The sequence below is a fragment of the Gouania willdenowi genome, chromosome 13 (assembly GCF_900634775.1).
Source record: "Gouania willdenowi chromosome 13, fGouWil2.1, whole genome shotgun sequence".
Taxonomy (NCBI): Eukaryota; Metazoa; Chordata; class Actinopteri; order Blenniiformes; family Gobiesocidae; genus Gouania; species Gouania willdenowi.
In genome coordinates this window covers 3330556-3351173 of record NC_041056.1, presented here as the reverse complement: position 1 = coordinate 3351173, position 20618 = coordinate 3330556, and the positions used below count along the sequence as shown (strand labels likewise).

Genomic DNA, 20618 nt, shown 5'->3' with positions numbered 1-20618 from the left:
TTGTGGTGAGGTAAACGTGGGTTTTTTGGTTGGAATAGGTTGAAAGTTCAGTAAAAAAGTAGACGTAAAGTGACACAGAGGTTATAGCAGTGAGTCACAGACTGGAGACCCTGTCATCTACTCCCTAAGTCCTAACCTCATGGTGGGAGTTCACTTTCCCTGGGCAGGGTTGGCTATGACCCGTCTTCCTTTCTGACTCAAGATGTTTATTATAGTTTCACACCTTCTACTTTAACGTGGGCCGGAAAAACCAGACTGTTATTTGCCTTTCTGACTTTGCTGTCGCTAGTTTTAGCTATTAGCTACAGCTATTAGCAGCTAATTTGTTAATTTCATATATAAATATATATATATATATATTCAGATTTTCATATACATATATTCAAGCTTTTCTTATATATGTTCAAACTTTCATATATATATTCAGACTTTCACATACATATATTTAATTTCCTAAAGGGTTTGCCATTTATATTTATATATATCAGATCTTTTATGACTATAATTTTTTATATCTTGTCTAACTGCTAATAAGGCCCCCTGTCTACTTAACACAAAAGGACACACAAAAGGACACACAAAAAATTCACAAAGATGACTCTAAAACGACACAAAAACATTGTATTGTAATTACTCGTGCAGTGTAGGAAGTACTGTATCTCTTGCTATAGAAAAGTGGGGAGTTTAATATTTAGCACTGTGACATAGGCTACATATATATAGTGAAAGCCTGTTTTTATTTTTATTTTATTATTTTTTATTATTATTATTACTCACCTTAGTTACAAATGTTGCTCACTGAGAACACCTGTTGGTCAATATTGACGGGGTGTTTTTTTTAGGATATTAAGACCCACTTTAGTCATTTTTAAAAGCCCTTTGTGAGTTAACCATGACTACCTGTCAACATTGAGCTGTTCTGCAAAGCTGCATTTAAGACAATTTTCTGAAAAGATTCAGCAACGGTATCATTGCTGTCCAAACAAATCCGACGTTGCTAGTGATCGGCCGATATAGGAGGCTGCAGAGTGCAGAGCCCCTCCCCCCGCTAGCAGAGCATGAAGGAAGCTCTTCAACCACAACGGAACGTTTTAAACTTTCAAAGCATCTTTTAACTGTTTAACTTAGCTGACGTTGTTCCGTGGTTCTGTGTTGTTGTTGCAGTTGTATTTAACAAGCAGCTGGCTGGAGGTTTGGCTTGTGTGTGTGTGTTTCTCTCTCCCTCTCTGTCTGCTTCACACTCAGTGAAACATTACAGTGATATGGAGTTTGAGAAGCAGTTTGCTACTTGTCTGAATATTTATTCCTGTTAATGTTGATACAATTTAGAACAGAAACTTGAACAGTTTTCATGCTTAATGCGCACCTGACATCACGTTATATTCCTCTGCTAATTTATGTTCTAGGGTTGTGTTGGAATTGACTATTATTCATGGTTTATTTTTGTGTTTAATACTATAATTATATATTTTTTTACTCAATAATCCTGTTCATAAAATATATCTTCAGTCAGGCCAACTTTTGTCAAAGATATTGTCAGGACAAGGACGTACAGTTCTCTTTCATTATATTTCACGAGATGTCTTACTATTTTTTTTACTTGTTCTTGTTCTACATCCCCTGTTTTTGTTATTTGTTAAATATTTTTTACTTGGTGTCGGTCTACCTCACCTTTGTTAATTTCAATTAATGTTCCTTTTAAAAATTGAGACTTGTACCATTTGTTATCATCATTGTGTTATTTGTATGATGTAAATGGGAGCAAGGGAGCAAACGTAGTATCGGCTCCAAATATCAGCTCAAGAAAATCGTCAATCCGTATATTGGTCATCGGCTAAGGCTGATGGAAAAAAAATCTGTATTCGCATCGGCCCTAAAAAACCCATATCGGTCGATCCCTAGACGTTGCACACCCTTGAACCAAGCAACAGCCATGTTGAAAGTCTCAGGTCAATCTGAGCCTGATTTGCAGATATATTTGAGACACAGACACACACACTGACAGACAAAGATTCCTTGCTTTATAGATAGATAGAAGATGACTCACTGGGGGTTTCCACTGGATACGTCTCCGCTGCAACACGGCACCGATCCGGTTTGGCCTCGGCGTCCGGTAATCTCCACCGGTTGCGTTTTGAGTGTGCCACGGTGCAATCCGGTTGGACGACTGTGACATCACGAGACAGAGGAGTTCTCACGATAAAGGTTCGTGTTATAAAAGCAACAATAAACGGGTCAGTGCTCCTAACAAAGGAGTACGAGAAGGACCACAACTAAAGAACAAACATGGATTTTGTTTTAACAGGACTGAAGCTAGCAAACAACTAAACAATAACTGAAACAAGGCCATTGAAGAACAAACAAAAGGCGTACCATTTCCATCAAGATTGGGAGACAATTTCTATACAAGGTAAAGACAGGTGTGTGAGCATTGCAGTCGGGAGGAAAGGCAATGTTTAGTGGCACTTCACCACACTTCATAAGAAGTTTGACTGGGATTTTCCTTCTGGCAGCAGCCTGCGGTCAGCTAAGATGAGCAGGTGAGCAAGCTGAAAGTGGGATTGCAATGGCAGCAATCGTTGTTCACGAAACCAGTGAAGGGAGCTGAGGCTACAACTGAAGCGTCATTCAAAGTGTGCTCTCAGAGGACGCAAAGGGGCAGTTGGAACATGACATAGGTATGTGCAAATGGTTTTCAATTCAATGGGATGAATCAGTGTACTCGAGCGACACTGCTCACTTGGCGGTTTTCTTAAGAATGGTGTTTAATGACGTCTCCGTTAAAGAAGAATTTCTCACATTGCTACCTTTATAAAAATTGTGTCAATAACAACTGATGGATGCCCGGCTATGACAGGGAGGCATAACGGCTTCATTGTAAACTGCAAAGTAGATCCGGATTTTCCTCGTTTTTTGAACTGTCATTGCATCATCCACCAACAGTCCATTTTTGCCAAAGTCATGGGGTTTGAACATGTTATGACACCTTCTATTCAAGCAAAGGCCAAACAAAGCTGAAATTTCAAGTTATTTTTGTAAGAACTGTAATCAGAATATGGGAATCTTTTGCTGCATACAGAAATCAGATGGCTTAGAAGAGGAAATGTCCTGCATCGTTTTTAGCACTTCTGACAGAGATCAAAGCAGCCAAAACTGGGCCTGTTTCTCCAACAAGTGAAGAATAGGAAGATGCAGCACTTCCCCTCTGTGCTCAAAATGCTGGAAGAAAATCATAATGATCCAGAAATACATAGACCTCTTAACCAGGCTGGGTGAGGAGTTTAAGAGGCTGAAGCCCTGTGCCACATTTATTTCAAACCACTTCATGGATGTGGACATATCTGACATTTCTGAACAGATGGGTGAGGTGTTCAGTCTCAGTGATGCTGATTTGGAGATGGAAATTGTCAGTTTGCAAAATGACATCCAGTTGAAGTTACATAAGTCTGCTGTTGATTTCTAGAAGCTTGTGGATGCAAAGAAGTAGCCCAACATTAGCACAGGAGGCATGAAATGTGCTACCCTGTTTGGCTCAACATACCTTTGCAAATCTGCCTTTTCTGACATGAACTTTATCAAGTTCAAGTTCCGAACTTGTCTCACTGATGCCCACCTGGATGACTGCATCAGAGTGAACCTCTCGGGATACATACCAGATTACAATGCCTTAGTCAACAGTATGCAGTGTCAGAAATCTCATTAAAGGTAAGCATATAATAATATTCAAATGTGCTAATAAACACTGTCAAAACAAAACAAAAAAAGTAGAAGTAGCTCACGACTTTTTTTTAAAGTTGCTCTCGTCCTAAAAAATGTTGGAGACCCCTGACATAGACTGTTCACCTCACTGATGATGGTGACACGCTCTGGAAATCCCCAAAAATACTTGTTTTTTTACTATTTTCATACATTGGCCAATAACTGCATGTGGGAATGTTAAGAAAAAGTGATTTCTGTTTTAATTTATAGTATACAGGTTACTCTTTCTTGGGATATAAAACAATTTTTCTTTATGCAACTTCTTCATTTTTTATTTTTGACCCCTACTTTGGGTTATTTCACCACTCGCTGATATTGAAAATAATTTACACGAGGCCATTGTAGCTTCCTTCTGTTTCTCATTATCATTTATTAGTTTTTCAGTAGTGACATAGACTGAAGTGCATAAATGACCCTAGTGTAAAGAGAGTGTTAGAAATGGCTTTTTGTTCCACATTTCAATTTGTGTTTGAGGGGAATAAAGATACGAGAAGAAGAAGTGAAAATAATGTGACATTAGCAGCACAGAGTAAACATAGACAGTGAGTGGGAGGTACTGCTGGGATGAGGAGGAGGAGGAGGATGAAGGGGAGGGCTGTGTGATTGGGCGTTGGAGGTCCTGAGAAAGTTAAAGCAAACATCAACGTCGGAGCACAAAGATATACGAGCCACGGGAGCACGAGGGCCCGATGTGAGTGACGTTGTGAGTGATGGAGAACCTTTAGTGAAGCTAGGATTGGGTTACACAGAATCACTCGTGGTCATTATTCCCCAGCATGGGAGAGCAACTGCAGAGTGCCCCCCCCCCTACCCCCTGCACACTTTAGACCAGTGGTTCTCAAACATCTTTGGCTCAAGCACCCCTTTCTCTAACTTTTTAATACAAGTACCCCCTTATGTCCGACTAGAACATTTAGCTCATAATTCTGTGGAAAAAACCAACTATAGAACATAATGATGGAAAGAATCTCATTTTATAAATAAGTGGAAGGAAGCACTATTAAAGTATTTTGCTGTCTTTTTTTATATTTTCTACATTTTCTATCAGGAAATGTTTCTTCTCCGGCTTCCTCCCACAGTCCAAAAACATGACCGTAAGGCCGTGAGTGGTTGTTTGTGTGTGTGTAGTGCCCTGCGAAGGACTGGCGCCCTGTCCAGGATTTACCCCCACCTTGCGCCCAGTGTGAGTCGGAGATAGGCACCGGCACACCCCCACGTGTTTTCTTGAGTTGTTTTGTTTATTCTTTATTTTTGTTGTCTTTTTTGTGCTCTTAGAGTCATTTTGTGTTAATATATGTATTTTTCTAATTGTTTTGTATGTCTTTGGAGTCATTTTGTGTTTTTTTTCCTAAATTTTTTTTTTTTTTTTTTTTTTTGGTGTAATTACCTCTTTTTTTAAAAAAAAAAAAAAAAAAACCAAGATTATCGAATCAAAAATACATTTTCTATAAGGAAATGTTTCTTTTTAGCTTTTTGGTTTGAAATTATTTTTTACTTTCTTTTGAAAGCAAATGTTTACATTTAATTTGTTGATTGACAATATTAGGTTTATTTATAAAGTTTTTATCATTTCCTGTCATCTCACGCCTGGTGTGGGACCAAGACTGACCTTTGTATATTCAGTTCATGTTCTAATCATTTCCATCATTTTGTGTGTTTTTGTGTATTTTGTTGTTTGTCAGTTTTTTTTACTATTCAGTGTATTTTTCTCTTATTTTTTTGTGTTTTTGTTGTCGTTTTGTGAGTTTCTGGTAATATTTAGTATGATTATCATTTTTTTTTTTTTTTACTAAAAATAAACATTATTTTTACTGCTTTCTTTGTTAATTTTCCTCGCTCTGTCAAGCACCCCCTGTAGTGCCATGGTGTACCCCTAGGTTTACACGTACCCCCGTTTGAGAAACACTGCTTTGGACTCATTCTAGTGCTTTCTAATACTCCTGTGTGTGGAAACAGCCAAATAATTCACTAATGAGTGCTCGGCTTCAGGGACTCTTCCAGGGGGTCGCTCTTATTTAAACCACATGTTTTATCAGTAGGCGGGGCAGAAGACTTTCAGCCAAATTAGAGATAAATCTTCCGTTGGTCCTGCATGTATTTGGATTAGAATTCTGTTTCATCGGTAAAATATTACATTTCTCTGAGTCAGAAACTGGGAAGGTTACATTTTATATACAAGGAATGAACGAGGGCAGAAAACAGATCCTTTTTAAGGCATCAAACACTAAACCACCTTATAATCAGCAACTGATTGGACAAAACTAGTTCTGATGAAGAGAGTTGAACTAATTAAAGGTTATTTATAGGCTGGAGATGTTGAAACATTTATGTCCAGGTGTGTTGGAACTGGAAAGTTTACTCTTTTTTTTTTTTTAGGCCAAGCTACCAGACTCGAAACGCCCCTCACTTTGTTCTTCTTCTTGTTGTTGTTGTGTACACTAGTTACAATCACTACTTCTCTGTTATTCGTGACACGGTCGAACGCCTTCTCCAGATCCACAAAGCACATGTGGACTGGTTGGGCGAACTCCCACAAACCCTCGAGCACCTGATGAAGGGTATAGAGCTGGTCCAGTGTGCCGCGACTGGGACGAAAACCGCATTGTTCCTCCTGAATCCGAGGTTCGACTATCGGCCGGATCCTCCTCTCCAGCACCCTGGAGTAGACCTCGCCGGGGAGGCTGAAGAGTGTGATCCCTCTGTAGTTGGAGCACACCCTCCGATCCCCCTTCTTAAAGAGAGGCACCACCACCCCGGTCTGCCAATCCAGAGGCACTGTCTCCAACTGCCACGCGATGTTGCAGATAAATAATGATAAAAAAAACATTGGTAATTATAATAGAAATTTAAAGTAGGGGTGTACATTGTCATGAATCTGATGATATGATATGATTTGCTTGTCACAATACAATATAGGCTGTTGATATTGGTCTGGGTCCTGAACTCAGACAAATCTGACTATTGTTCCGGCACTCCCTGTGCACATGCGTCTGCATGCGCAGTAAGCCGAATGCCATTAGTGCTGTCACTGCCGGACCCGTCCCTATAACTGTTCTTCTAGCTATAGTTTCGTCAGTTTTATTTTTAGCCCTAACCCAGGAAATACCCTGAAATGTTTCTTTTTTTTTTGTATATGTATTTTTAAAAGTGGAATTTGCCGTGTTAAACCAACATCAGCGGAAGGTAACGTCTTTAAGGCTAGCACCTTAGACCACACGGCCATCCTAACGCGATGTTGACACAGGCACGTTACGTGACGGAACTGCGCATGCGCACAGGAAGTGTCGGAACAATAATCAAGATTTATCTGAGGTCCGGGTCCGGAACTATAGACACTTTGTACAATATATCCTGATACTAAACAATACGATATACATCACGATATCAATAATAAGTACAAAATGGTAAGAAATACAGTTAATTTCATTTTTTTTTTTACTTGTGAGAACAAGTAAATAGTAACTAACTTTAATTCAAGTACAAATATCAAAAACAAGTGGTATGTTTGTCAAACTGTCAAATTGTATATATTTTTAAAGTTTAACTTTTGCTTCTACAACCGATTCTGATTCTGTTGTTTTTTTAATTCTTAAAATAAAAACCAACATCTATAAAAGTGCCCAGTATGTTGTGCAATTAACTTCCAGCTAAAATACATTGAGGCATCAGAATAGAATATAATAAAGTTTATTGCCATATGTACACGTTGAAAAAACAACAGGTTCAACAGAATTCTTGTGCAAGTCCCAGAGTCAGATGGAAAAAAACTACAAACAACAAATCAGCCAAGACGGTATAAGTAAAGGTGTAGTAGTTTAACAAGGTCTGATGGTGCGTTCACTGACACCTAGTGACCGGGCATTTACGTGATATGCACATGTTGGTGCAATTAAATGATTTTTTAGTTTTTTTAAAAAACATTATTAAAAAAATAGATTTGGACATTTTTTGGATCGATACGATAATCGCGCAGTGATATTAGTAGGCGGAGTTAAGTGAATGGAACACTTCTTTGAGTAATCACTACGTCACAGTTTGTTAAACATGTCAACCTCCTCAAGCGTGTGTTTTAAGTGATTTTTTTTATTTTTTTTTAAATTCCATCTGCAGCTTTTAAATCATCTCTCATTCTCACGAGGGAAGATAAGACCAGTTGTTCTCAAACTTTTTTGGCTCTCGTTCCCCTTTCTTATATTTCTGAATCCAAGTCCCCCCTCTTTGTCTGACTACAACATTTTGCTCAGAAAACAATTTTAAAACAACTATAGAGCATAGTGATGGAATGAATGAGTGATAACACACATTTTAAATCTTATTTTGTAATTAAGTGGAAAGAAACAGTATTTTTTAGTGCAGTGATTCCCAACCTTTAATGGATCGTGACTCCATTTTGATATCAAAAATTTCTGGCGACCCTCTTTTTCTAGAATTAGTTTTTGGTCATGTTGGAGCTCAGATATATATATATTACTGCATTTTAGTATATACAGTTGTTTAAGATTGTGTTGTTTTATTTAAAAAAAAAAAAGAAAAAGAAAGAATTGAAACATTTAAAAAATGTATCTTAATTTTTCAGAAATTTCAGGCGACCCCTCATGGGGTCCTGACCCCAAGGTTGAAAAACAGATTTAGTGGCTCCTGAATAGATTCATTTCTATAGTTTTTATCATCTCACGGCTGGTGTGGGACCAAGACTGACTCTCTCTTTATCTCTCTCTCTCAAGTACCCCCTCTAGTGCTAACGGGTAACGTTAAAGGTACACGTACCCCATTTGAGAAACACTGGATTAGAGGATATACTTCAGTTTGAGCCATCTTTGTACTGAGGATCCATCTTAACGCTAACAGTCCACAACTTCTGCAGTCTTAGTTTTATTATTATTCATTTCTGTTTCAATCTGAATCAAATTGTTTTTTATGACAGTTTGAGAGCTGTAAAAGACTTTTTACTGTATTTAGTTGGTTTCTTGAAATGCACATTTTTCACCATCTTTTAAACGATGTTTAAATGCGTTGCCTGAACGTGTTAACTCAGTGCTGCCTCTTGTGGACACATTGTGTAAGTCGCATACATATGCTTGCGTTGATTTGGTTCCTAAATATTTAATCAACTTTTGTTTTATGAGCTATTTAATTAGTGGCAACTTGTGTTGACTCCTAAAAGTCTAAAAGTGTGTAAAACAAGCAGCGTTTAACAGCAAAGCGAGGCCATGGAAATTAAATGCAAGTGGAAAATGCATACGGCAAGTTTCCAGAATAAAAACACTCATTTTCTCCCCCTCGTGTGTGTGTGTGTGTGTGTGCATGTTGGACTGTTAACCTGGAGTGTTTGTGTGTTTCAGTGTGAATACAGTTGTTACCTTCAGGTCAAACCCTTCCATTAAATAAATAAATGTGATGAAGGAATGTAAACGCTCACCAACATCAGCGCACACACACTCACAGGCAGATAAAGATAATAAATAATCTCCTTATCACTGCAGTGGATAGACAAGGTAAACAACTCCTCCTCATACTCCATGTTTGAGGAGTCAAAAGAGTTTCAGCAGTTTAACAGTAACCTGTCGTTTACGTGTGATTGTTTTTTAGCAAAACAAAGCTTTTTATACATATATAATGCATGTTTTTTACTACATTTTTTAGGGCTGCCAACTTTGGTCGTTTAGTCGACTAATTGGTCGATGCCGTCGTGGTCGACCGAGATTTTCATTGGTCGACGAGCAATGGTATCAGTTTCAATACCGTAAAAAAAAATTCAATGCACTTATATAGATGATAAGGATTAAATATCAATATAATGTATTTAATGCCTAAACATGATTCTATGTCCAGCAACAGCTTTGTGTGAGCGCGTGCTGCGCTGCAACAAGCTGCGCAGTGTGCTGTCCTCAGACCAGATCAGAGAGGGAACAAATGACAAACATCCACTGTTAAATCAATCATTTTTCTGCACAAGAACATGGATTATCCTTATATTTATATTATATAAATAGATCCACTGCTGTCTCTAGTGCCGCAGGCGCTCTACATACCTGTGTTTGACGTGCGTTTGTTTCCCAAACAGTTTGTTAATAAAAGCAGGTTTACCACTAAAACAAACGTAAATATGTTTTTTGTATGAGGAAGAAAGTAGGTTTTAATTGCCGTTTTCAGGTCGGTCTCTGATATAAATACCTAATGTCTGTCAGACCTGTAGGTTTCACTTTTGTTTTGTCGGGTTCTGGTCAAAGCTGGAATAAGGTTCATATCATAAATGGTCTGTTTAAAAGCAAATCAGCGACACAAAACGCCGAAACAAATAATTTGTCACTTTTTTTTTTTTTTTTTTTGGTCGACTAAATGCTGTGTTGCACTAGTAACATAAAAATATAATAACCATTGCATCAGAAAAACGAGACCAAAGTGGTGGATGTCCTGAAAGTTTGTTGAAATGACATGGAATCACTCAATGACTATGGCATAATGGTAATCTATATTGAATTACCTTTGAAACGACATATCACATGACTATGTTTCCATAAATTTGGAAATGACCGGAAATGGGGGGTGGGCCCCCGGGCCCCAAATCAAAAACCTACCTACCAAATTTCAGCCAGATCTGTTGATGAATAACAGAGGAGTAGCGATTTTAACTAGTGTACACAACAAGAAGAAGAAGAACAAAGTGAGTGGTTTTGAGTCCGGTAGCTCGGCCTAAACAGTCTCGTTAGGCCTGTTTTAATTATAGTTGCTGTGGAATAAACCATGAGAGCATTTTTTCCCCTTGTTGAAAGTGTTAGAACGCATTAAAGAATTCAGCGAGTTCTGTGTTTGCCACACACACACACACACACACACACACACACACACACACACACACACACCCACTAAGCAGGTCTACTATGGGAGCCAGTTGTTTTACTGCTCTTTCACACAGACCTCCTCCAGTCCACTGGCTCCATTGGCCTTGTAAAGGGTTATTTAGAAAATGGCGGACTGAACAGATAATTACCAGGAATAAAAAAAGTTACTACCATTGGAAGTGAGAGCAGCCCAGATTCCTTAGAAATGAGATAAAGGTCTAAAAGCACGTCTGTGGTAGGAACTCAGCTCTTGGCTGCATCCAGGGGTGAACTGGGACAAAAATCCAGCCCTGACATTTTGTGTCCAGACCAGCCCACGACATTATCAGAGACACCATGTCGACGCCCACACATCTCACAGCGTCTCTCATGAAACTACAAAGAACAGTCCTAATCCTTGATAACAAATAAACCATGTAGCTCAAGGACTAAAACTGATCAATTATTCAATCTTTATTGATTATAGTGTCAGAAGTTATGGCATCACGAGACAGATTTTCAGCAGTTTTTGAAAATAAACTATTTGCATATGCTTTTGTTTTTTATTTAAAAAAAGGGGGTAACATAAATTACATTTTTTATCTTCTTCTTTTTGGATGAAATGTATTATTGCAACAGCTGAACCAAATTTAAAGTGGCCATCAATCAAAAGCTACATTTTAAGTTAAGATAAGATTGTTTTGAATAAAGAAAAAAATGTGTTTTTCTTTTTGTCATGTTGAAGGAGAAATCATGAGAGGAAGCAAACGAGTAATATTGTTAATGCCATCGACCAATCAGCATCGAGTTGCAAATGCGTGAAAGACTTTTGTGCTTTTTATTTGGTTTATAATCACTACCATGGCAACCGTTGTGATTGACAGGCCACAGAGATCATGTTTTTAAGCAAAATGCACTTCTTCTTTCAGGGTCTTTTGTCAGCGGCAACAGACATTTATTTATTAATAAACGGGACAAACGGGTCTGAACTTGGGAAAAACAGGACAAATCAATGGTTTGGGGGAAATCAACCGAGATACGGGACGTAACTTTGAAAACCGGGACTGTCCCGGGTAAATCGGGTGGTCAGAGCCGTTTCTAGCTTTGAAGATCATGGGGGGCTTTCTTTGCTCTGAAGCTACCAAAATTAGATTTGCAAACATTACTAAAACCGTGATAAAGCTGTTATTAGGTCATTGATGCCAACCAGGCCTTTATCCACACATTGCTCACAATTCTCTTGAAGCACAACCCTGGTGAACTGACTTCAGTATCTATTTTTGCCATCGCTGCCTCATTTCTATGCTTTTATTGTGTCCTCCTCTCTCCGCCTCGCCTCAGAGTGTTTGATGTGTGTCCGGCACGAGAACAAGGGATGGGATACACACCCCAAACAGGAAATGAGAAAATTTAAGCAAATTGAGCGAAGTCCGAGGAGGAGAGAATCTGCTGTGGAGGAATGCAGATAGGTCAGGGAGTGTGAGAAGGTTTTCTGCTGTTTGTCACATCAAAAGGGGAGAGAAGTGTTTATGGGATGAGCTGCAGATTTTTGGAATATTTGCGGCTGAAGCTGCTCTTCTTTAAATGATTGTTAGCAGAGCACATACCTTCTAAAAGCAAACACAGACAAACAAGATCTTTCAGGAGTTCATTCCACCTCTGGGTTCAAGTATTGGTGGAAACAAACACACATGTTTATAAGGGTTGGGGAAAAAAACGATTTCACAATTTATCGTATTTTTTGACTGCCGATTTTTATAATCGATTGTGCTTCCTAGTATCAATTTTTTTTTTATATATTGTATTTTTCACATTTATGTTGTTTTTGTGTATGTTGAATAATTTTTTGTATGTCTTTGGAGTAATTTTCGTGTGCTTTCGCTGTCATCTTATGCAATTTTGGAACAGCTTGTTTTTTGGGGGATCATTTGGTGTATTTTTTCTGGACTTATTTTTATTTTATATTTTATGTGTTTTTGGTGTCATTTGGTGTATTTTTGTTGTTACTTTGTAGGTTATTAGAGCCCCTTTATGCATCATTGTTGTCATTTTGAGTATTTATTTAGTTTTTTGTGTTCTATAGTAATTTTGTTTGTTTTTGTTATTGTTTTGTGTATTTTTCTGTCATTTAAAAATGTTTTTGTTCTAATTTTGTGTGCTTTTGGAGTCATTTTCTGAATTTTTGCCAACATTTTGTGTATTTTTTTGTCATTTTGTATATTGTATAATTGTTTTTGGGGCCACACTAAAACAGTTGGAAGGCCGCAAAATATCTGACATCATATCTGAATATATGATAGCAGTGTCTATCAGCCAGTTTAGAGCGGGGGGTCCAAGCTGTGCGCCCCCATCCTTCAGTGGCTCTGCAGTGTGACGGTAACCCCCATCCTGCCGTCAGAGCACATAAAAACAAGAACAATCCCTGGATTATCGATCAAAGCAGACGGCGGCTCAGGAGCAGAGGGGCCTTTTCATCTGGCTGTGTGGTTATTTTGCTCTCGCGCCAGTTAGCGGTAGCCGCGACATGTTGTGGCAGCTGGTTTATTTTACATCATAGACTTTTTTTCTCCTACTGTTTATGAGCAATGATGGTTTATGAAGGCGGCTCATGGTTTCCCACAGTCCTGCATCCCCAGTGAGTCACGGTGTCTCAGTACACACGCTCTGAACCAGTGGATGACTGGGACTTCTAAAGGAAGGAAGGCATTAATAGGTCGGCTGCAAACACACCAGAGAAAGGAGCGTGTTAAGAAAAACAAATTGACTGGATGTGGTGAGACAGCAGATAAACATCGTGGTATGAGTGTTTGACGATATTGGTTTGTCAGGGAAGCGTTTTAATAATCGACACTGTAGAACTTTTCTATGTCAGGAGCATCTTTAAGGGCCGATGATATTAATAACACTGCGTAGTGTCTGAAAAATATGGGGAAATGCTGGCCGTGCAGGATGTTGTGGGGGAGAGTTTCCTCATCCTGTTGCTCTTGCTGTTAGACTTTCCTGTCAGTTTGCGTATGACTGCTGGCAGACCACCGGGTGCCTCCCAGACTCATCGCACATCACACAGCTTCACGGGGGAAAAAAGAACAGCAATCTACAGGGAGTTTAATTCCTCACTGTAATGCATTAGTTCACATCCTGGACTCCTGGGTGGTCAGAGCTGGTAGGGAGGGGGCAGCATCACATTAAGGTGCTGCAGATGCTTGCTTTATCAAAGAGACAACACTCAGAGCTGAGGTCACATGTGGTCATCAGGTGGCGTTTTATCAGCCTCTATGATCTCCCTCTGTGTCAGCGACGAGCGGATCAGTCCAAATGAAAGTTTTGCTCCTTCGGGCGATTGTTGTGTGAGAAGCTCTGGAGAATTTCTCTTTTATTTCTTTGTGATTCAGCACTGATGCTAAGCTAGCCTGGTTTAGATTAGTGCCTACATGTGAAGGTTTCATTTTTGGTCAGCATGTGTTCAACACACACTTGTTTGCTTAAATAGTTTTGGAACTAAAGGTATGTTCACACCGAACATGACTGAAGCGGCTCTGGTGACAAGATTAGTTCTAGGGACAATCGGAAATCCAATCGGCAATGAGTTTCTCCCCACTCGTTGCTCTGCACCAGGCTTCGTTTTCTCGGACAGTTCTGGTCCATTTGCCGTGGTGTGAAAGCTCAGTCGATGTCTGGGGTGAATTCTGGTCCTCTCTAAAGTGTGGGTCTCACTTTGCCTCAAGTGAAGCGAAGACTTTCCATGTAATTTTCAAATCAGTTTACACTTTTACAAAATCAAATGTCATTACTGGCTTTTAAACCCTGCCAAAATCGTGCCAACATTTCTTAACATGGTTAATTGAGTGAACTATTGTTTGGATATTGTCCAAAAACATTTTAGTGAGGGTTTTTTCATATAGATATTTTCATTTCAGGAGACGAAATTGTTGATATTGAAGGAAAATTTCAAGTTTTGTGTGAGAATTGACGTTTCCGTCTCTTTGGCCACCCAATTAATGGCGCGTTTCCACTGGCGATATTGGCTCTACTCGGCTCGGCTCTACTCTCTTTTTGCGCGTTTACACTGGGAAAAAGAACCTCCTGCTGGTACCTGCTGCTGCTTTTTTTAGTACCTCCTTTGTTGAGGTTCCCTGGTCTGAAAATGTGACGTAGGCTCAAAGTAGACACTGATTGGGTCTGAGAATCATTACAGCGTAGTCATCGACTCACGCACAGAGATGAAGCATTTGGCCACCATTGATTTTTGTTGGCGATCTTGTGAGGATGGCAGCAGAAAAGTGCAATCTGTGGAGTTTGGCAGTTTTGTGTGTCAGGTTGATGCTCAATGGAACCACTGGAAACACAGTATTGGGTCCCAAAAGCGAGGAGTGCGGAGCCGTGTAGAGCCGATACTGCCAATGGAAACGCTCCGTAAGGTAAAATGAGTCAAAACGTGTGATGGACTGGTTTTGCTGGTTGAAATTTAAATCAAACGTGAGAAACATGCAGCTCTCGAATGAGCGTTGAATTATCCCTGATTGGTTCAACTTTACTACAAAGACTAAGCTCAGACTTAAAGTCTGAGGACATGGATCCAGGGGCGTATGAGGCGGCTTCCGGGTCCACATGTGGCCAATAGTTAGCGACTCATGGTTTGTAATCTCCACAGCAGAGGTTTATACCAACTGGTTCTCCATTTTTAGAATAGAAAACAAGGACCAGGATTGTCATACGTCACATGTGCGTGTTAGCGGGAATTAAAAACACGCTAACACAAACACAGAGGAGATAACAGCCTCAAACTAAAAGGTTCTGGGACATTTTGATAGAAAAGAGGCTTTTATAGTGCAACAAGAAAGCAAATGGTTTCATAAATTCCCTCCTATTTTGCCGGAAATGGGTGTAAAAGTATGACTCAGCATTTTGACCTCCACCCTCTCCTTTAGGGCTGCTTTAATTAGAGAAAGATCTCATTTGTTTTTCTTTGTCTCAACACCCAGTCCCCACCCACCTCTCCCCATCCAAACGAGTGCATCCCAGTTTGTTGATGACTCATCTCTTTCTCTCCACCCTCCGCTTTTATTTACTCCCTCTCCTTCTCTCTATTGGCCTGATGTCTCTGCTCAAAGCTGTCACACAGATGTTTGCCTTCATCCTACCTGCTCAGGTGCGTCAGGCATCAACAGTGTCCTGCAGGAGCGTTCATGTGTCCTTCCATATGACACACCAGCACACACGCTTGTGCACAGCTAACACGTGCATTTCAAAGGATGGCGTCATAAACATAAGGAAGCAGGAATGTGTTGTTCATTGGGGAATTAGGAGCTCGTTGGGAGGGACGGACTCAGCGGAGGAGCACTTTCTCACTCACATCAATATAGCTGACAGCTCCACTGCACAGGAGGCCTCAGATCATGGTAGACTAATTCAAACCAGACCTCATACAAAGCTGATCCTCCTAGTCCTCACACCTCCCCATCCATCCAGTGAGAAGAGACGCTTTGGGAACAACAGGATATTCATGTTTTTAAAAATGATTTGTTGTGCATTTAGCAGCAGTTTTGTTCCCTTTTTTATTGCATCGATGTGTATGAATGGATGACAAGTATTAAATAATCAAGGGTTACAAACACGGAAAACTACCAGTACGCCTGAAAAGGTTCTTACTAAACACAGGTAGATCATATAGACTGGCACGTCTGTAAGTTAAAGCTGAAATATGAGTAAATGTGAAGGTAATCTTATACATTTATTGTTTAACATAATTACATTACAAAGAGCCTGCAGGCATGTTGCAGGTGCTAAACGAGTGCAAACAGGCGCTAAACGTGTCAAAAAGGTGCTAAAATTATTTATTCAGAAAAAAGAAGGAAAACAATCAGACGTCTGTAACAGCTGGAGTCTGCACAAACTGACCAATCCCTGCCATCTGGTCCGAATGGAAAGAACCAATTAGATGCCTTCATGTCTGGTCTTGTCCACATTCCAAAATGTGCTGAAGAGTGAAGTGTTAAAGCTTGTGGGGGCGTGGCTTTGGACGGAGGATGAGAGGGTGGAGCTTAGAGGAGGTCTTGCTAACTTTCCAACCTTGTGGAATGGAGCTTTATAGTTCTGTTGGCGGTTTATTACGCTACACATGACTGGATGGGAGTGCACAGAAGAGTAACTAGACATCAGAAACAATTTGTTACTAAGTACTTTTTGGAGGGAAAAAGTCACTACGATGGGTCAGAGTGCAGTGTGATATATTCATCTAAAAGATTAGGCTTGATTTAAGGAAGTCAGAGTCAGAGCAGATCTGCAGTGGTTGTTCTGTGTGAGGGGCCAAAGCATCGTCTCTCTGAAGACCGTCCCCAGCACCCCGTGGGACATCTCAGCTGTGAGATCAAACTGCTATTCTGGGACTGCCTCTCCTTTGGGTGTAGCTCCACTTTCTCATTGTTGTCTTTGAAAGTCCAGATCCAGATCCCGTCCTGTGTTTACTACCCAGGGAGATGGTAAGCGTTTACAGGGGCCATTCTGTCCCTCTGCGTCCAAAAAGAGGGAGCAACTCTGAGGAGGAAGGAAATGGGGGGTGGTACTGTGAAAACAGCCCATCCACAGATGTAATTGGTACTTTTCCCTTTTTTAGGAAACTTTTCTGACTGGGTCCAGAGAGTGAGTCACACCATGGCAAACAGTACTTAGTAATCGCTCTCAGACTCTTGTGTGGTTTATCATACTTTCCCTTTGTAGTTTTCACTTTGAAGAGGTTTCGAGAGCTTTCTTCGGCCTTTGATCTTTCAGCTTTAAGACATAGTTTAGCTACTGACAAAAAGGGTATTAGCAACGTCTGGTGGAGAGGAAATGAACCTTCCTTATACGATTAGCTTATTTTTAACAATTTTCACTGCTAACAAGGACATTTTACATTCAAATTTCTGTCAACCAAACCATGTGTGTCTGTGTCACGTGTGTGTGTGTGTCACGTATGTGTGTGTGAGATATTAAATTTCCACTTTCCTCGTTCATCCAGTTATCTACACTCCCTTCATTAGCTCCTGATAACCACGACTCAGCAATACAATAGGCTGACACAGTAATTTCAACTTTGCTTAAGACACTAGGAGGTGGTTCTATCTTGAATCCATATTATTGATGACATTACAAGTCTATGAACTTTACGCAGGCACATGAAGACTTTGCGAGTATCTCGATAATTCAGAAAAAACATTTGCACGAAAAACAGAATTTTTTTTCTTCCGAAAAACAGAAAAAAATTACTCAGAAAAACAGAAGAAAAAAAATTGCCTGAAAAACAGAAACATAACCAGAAAAATAAATTATTCTGAAAAACTAATACGTAATAATCTACCTATAAATTAGAAATAAGAAAGAAAAAAGACACAAAATAAGTGTGTACTGTAGGGTAAGTGTGTATGTGTGAGTTTGGATGCAGATTCAGCAGCTGGAGCAACAAAGCTCTGCTGCAGCTGTGTGTTTGTCGGACATCAGGCTGTGTTATTAAGGTCCCAGTCACCACCACTGCTCCTACGCTGCTTTACTTCTAATGACAGCACACTGATAATTGCTAATGTCACAGATGTTGTTAAGAGATAAAACCCAGAATAGCATCTCACAGGATGCTGACTAATGAAAAACCAACAGCTTCTTCTGTAAATCAGCATCCTGTTATATAGGGACATCTAAAAAAAATTGAATATCTTGCAAATGTTCGATATTTTTTGTCACTTATTTCAGAAAGTCAAATCCATATATGATATAGACTCATGACACATAGAGTGAAATATTTCAAGCCTTTATTTCTTGAAATTTTGACAGATAATGAAAACCCTAAATTCAGTGTCTTGGAAAATGAGAGTATTACATAGGATCAATAAAAAAAATGGAGTTTGAAGACCACTGGTCTTAAGAGCCTTCATATGATTAGTTGGTATCACTTTAAATAAACACATGGCAAAAGTTAATGTTGCTTTTCAGAAAGAGAGAAAACATGTTTTCAATTTGAAGTCTTTGATACACTTCAAAGAGATGACTTTAGAGTGAACAAAGGACAAAGTGAAGGACTCATCATTCCTTTGTTCAAAGACTGAAGAGTTCAGGTGCACGTCTACATGTTGGGCCTTCAAAGGTTCCCACAACCCAACACAACCAGCGAGTTTACTAAATATGTCATGACATAATTACTTTAGAACCCTTATTCTCCTATTATATTACAGTATAATTTACTGGCTTACAAACAGAGCCCTACCCCTTGAACCTTTCCATTTTTTCACACATTACAACCACAAATGTAGCTGTTATTAGAATGATGGTAATTGGTCTTGCCCAGTCCACTGTAACTCTGGCTGTATGTTGAGTTGTTGTTCTGGATGGTGAACCTTCGTCCCAGTCTCATGTCTTTTTCAGACTGTAGCAGGTCTTCCTGTATTTTGTTCTATTAATCAGCCTATCATCTCGAAGCAGTTTTCAAGTCCCTGCTGAAGAAAAGCAACCCCACAACATGATGCTGCCACCACCATGTTTCACAGTCCAAAAGGTTCATTTTGGTCCTTGTCTGACTACTGCACTTTCTGCTAACATTTGTGAAGTCACCCATTTTTATTTAATTCCTGTTTCATCATGAGTCCCTGTTTAAATTACTTTACTGTCAATTAAGTCTGAATAATATCCACTGTTATCCAGGAAGTTTATTTTTTGCGCCATTGTGTATAGTCATCTTAAAGATGTAAATCCTTGTTTGAATCAGAAATAAAATCGGTTAAAAGTGACCAAAAATGGTGGAAAATGTGGTTAAAATGGGATTTTAAAAACCACAGAAATTGGTTAAAAGTTGCAAATTAGCGTGACCAAAATAGTGATAAATTCAAAGTGTCACTATTGGCTTCAAAATGGCAGAAAAAAGTAGGAACAATTTGTTTAAAGTGGCAAATAATGGCCATGACAAATTATGAATGTGGTTAAATTGGCAAAAATAAGCTTGAAATATGGTGAAAAGAGGTTATTAGTGACAATAATGGGTCAACACATGACATTAGGTAGAAAAGTGGTGGAAGTGGTTTGTAAGTGCTGAAAAATGTCTTAAATGTGCAGAAAAGGCATTAAGATTTGATGTAGAATGGGAGTAATGTAGCAAAAATGCATTAAAAGAAGTTTTGTGTAGTTGCAGAAAAATGGTAAAATAAGGAAAGATGGATTCAAATAATTCAAATTGGGTCTTGAATTTTACAAATGTGGTGTCAATGGACGGCTGTTTGTTAGGTTTGTAGTTTGTCCTTTTTAGTTCATATTTATTTAAGTTTGTTGTCTTTGCAAACATCAGCTCAGTGTTTCTCTCCGCTGTTGTGTCTCTGCTGAAACATCTTTAATGTAATGAACCTGCGTATCGTAACCAGCGTTCATTGGTGGCATGTGTTGTGTTTAATGGAGCAAACGTTTCCAGCTTCATTACATTTATAGTTGTGCAGCTGCGTGCGGATTAAAGGCTGCACGTGGATGCAGTTAAAGGAGCAATTATGTCAAAAGTGAAGAGCAACAACAGAACGCTCTCCTGATTACTCACGCCGTCACATAATGCTGGCACGTGGATCCTGTTGGCGGTAAACGAACACCTGTTTGACCTTGGAATTCTGCGGGCGCCCATGTTTGAGGATCGTGGAAAGGCCTGCAGGCAGCAGAGGAAGCAGCTGCCGAGAAACTAAGAGAAGGACTCTACTTCCCTCTGGGACTGTTCCATTCACGTCATGATAGATTTATGAGCCTCTTCACATTCATACCTGTTGTCTGTACTTTACTTTACAGCGAAAGTAAGCGAGGAATCTTTAATCTGTCGTTTTTTTACAGGATACTTTATGTGTTCCTTTTTTTAGCTCTGGCATGTTTTCATTGGAGGAAAAACTTCTTCTGACTCTCATTTTTCATTGGCTCAGTTAAAATAACACCTGGCTCTTTGTTCTTTTGGCACCGTTTACAATAATAAACCCTCACAAAACATCACTCTGACTCGTCTTGAGGAGAGAGAACAAAGCAGATTTTAACAAACTGTCGTGTTTCTTT

At 39.4% G+C, this 20618-nt stretch overlaps 1 protein-coding gene across 2 annotated transcripts in view; it reads left to right on the top strand.

Annotated features, from left to right (window-relative positions):
- LOC114474216 (cyclin-dependent kinase-like 1) overlaps window positions 1–20618 on the top strand; it is a 65144-nt gene that overhangs the window by 3647 nt on the left and 40879 nt on the right. Inside the window, exons 3-5 of one of the 2 annotated variants that reach the window (XM_028464355.1) lie at window positions 2028–2205; window positions 2306–2410; window positions 2514–2678. The exons of the other annotated variant lie outside the window; for it this stretch is intronic. The gene's annotated coding sequence lies outside the window, so the exon portion shown is untranslated. The remainder of the gene's footprint in view (window positions 1–2027; window positions 2206–2305; window positions 2411–2513; window positions 2679–20618) is intronic. 2 annotated transcript variants of the gene reach the window in all.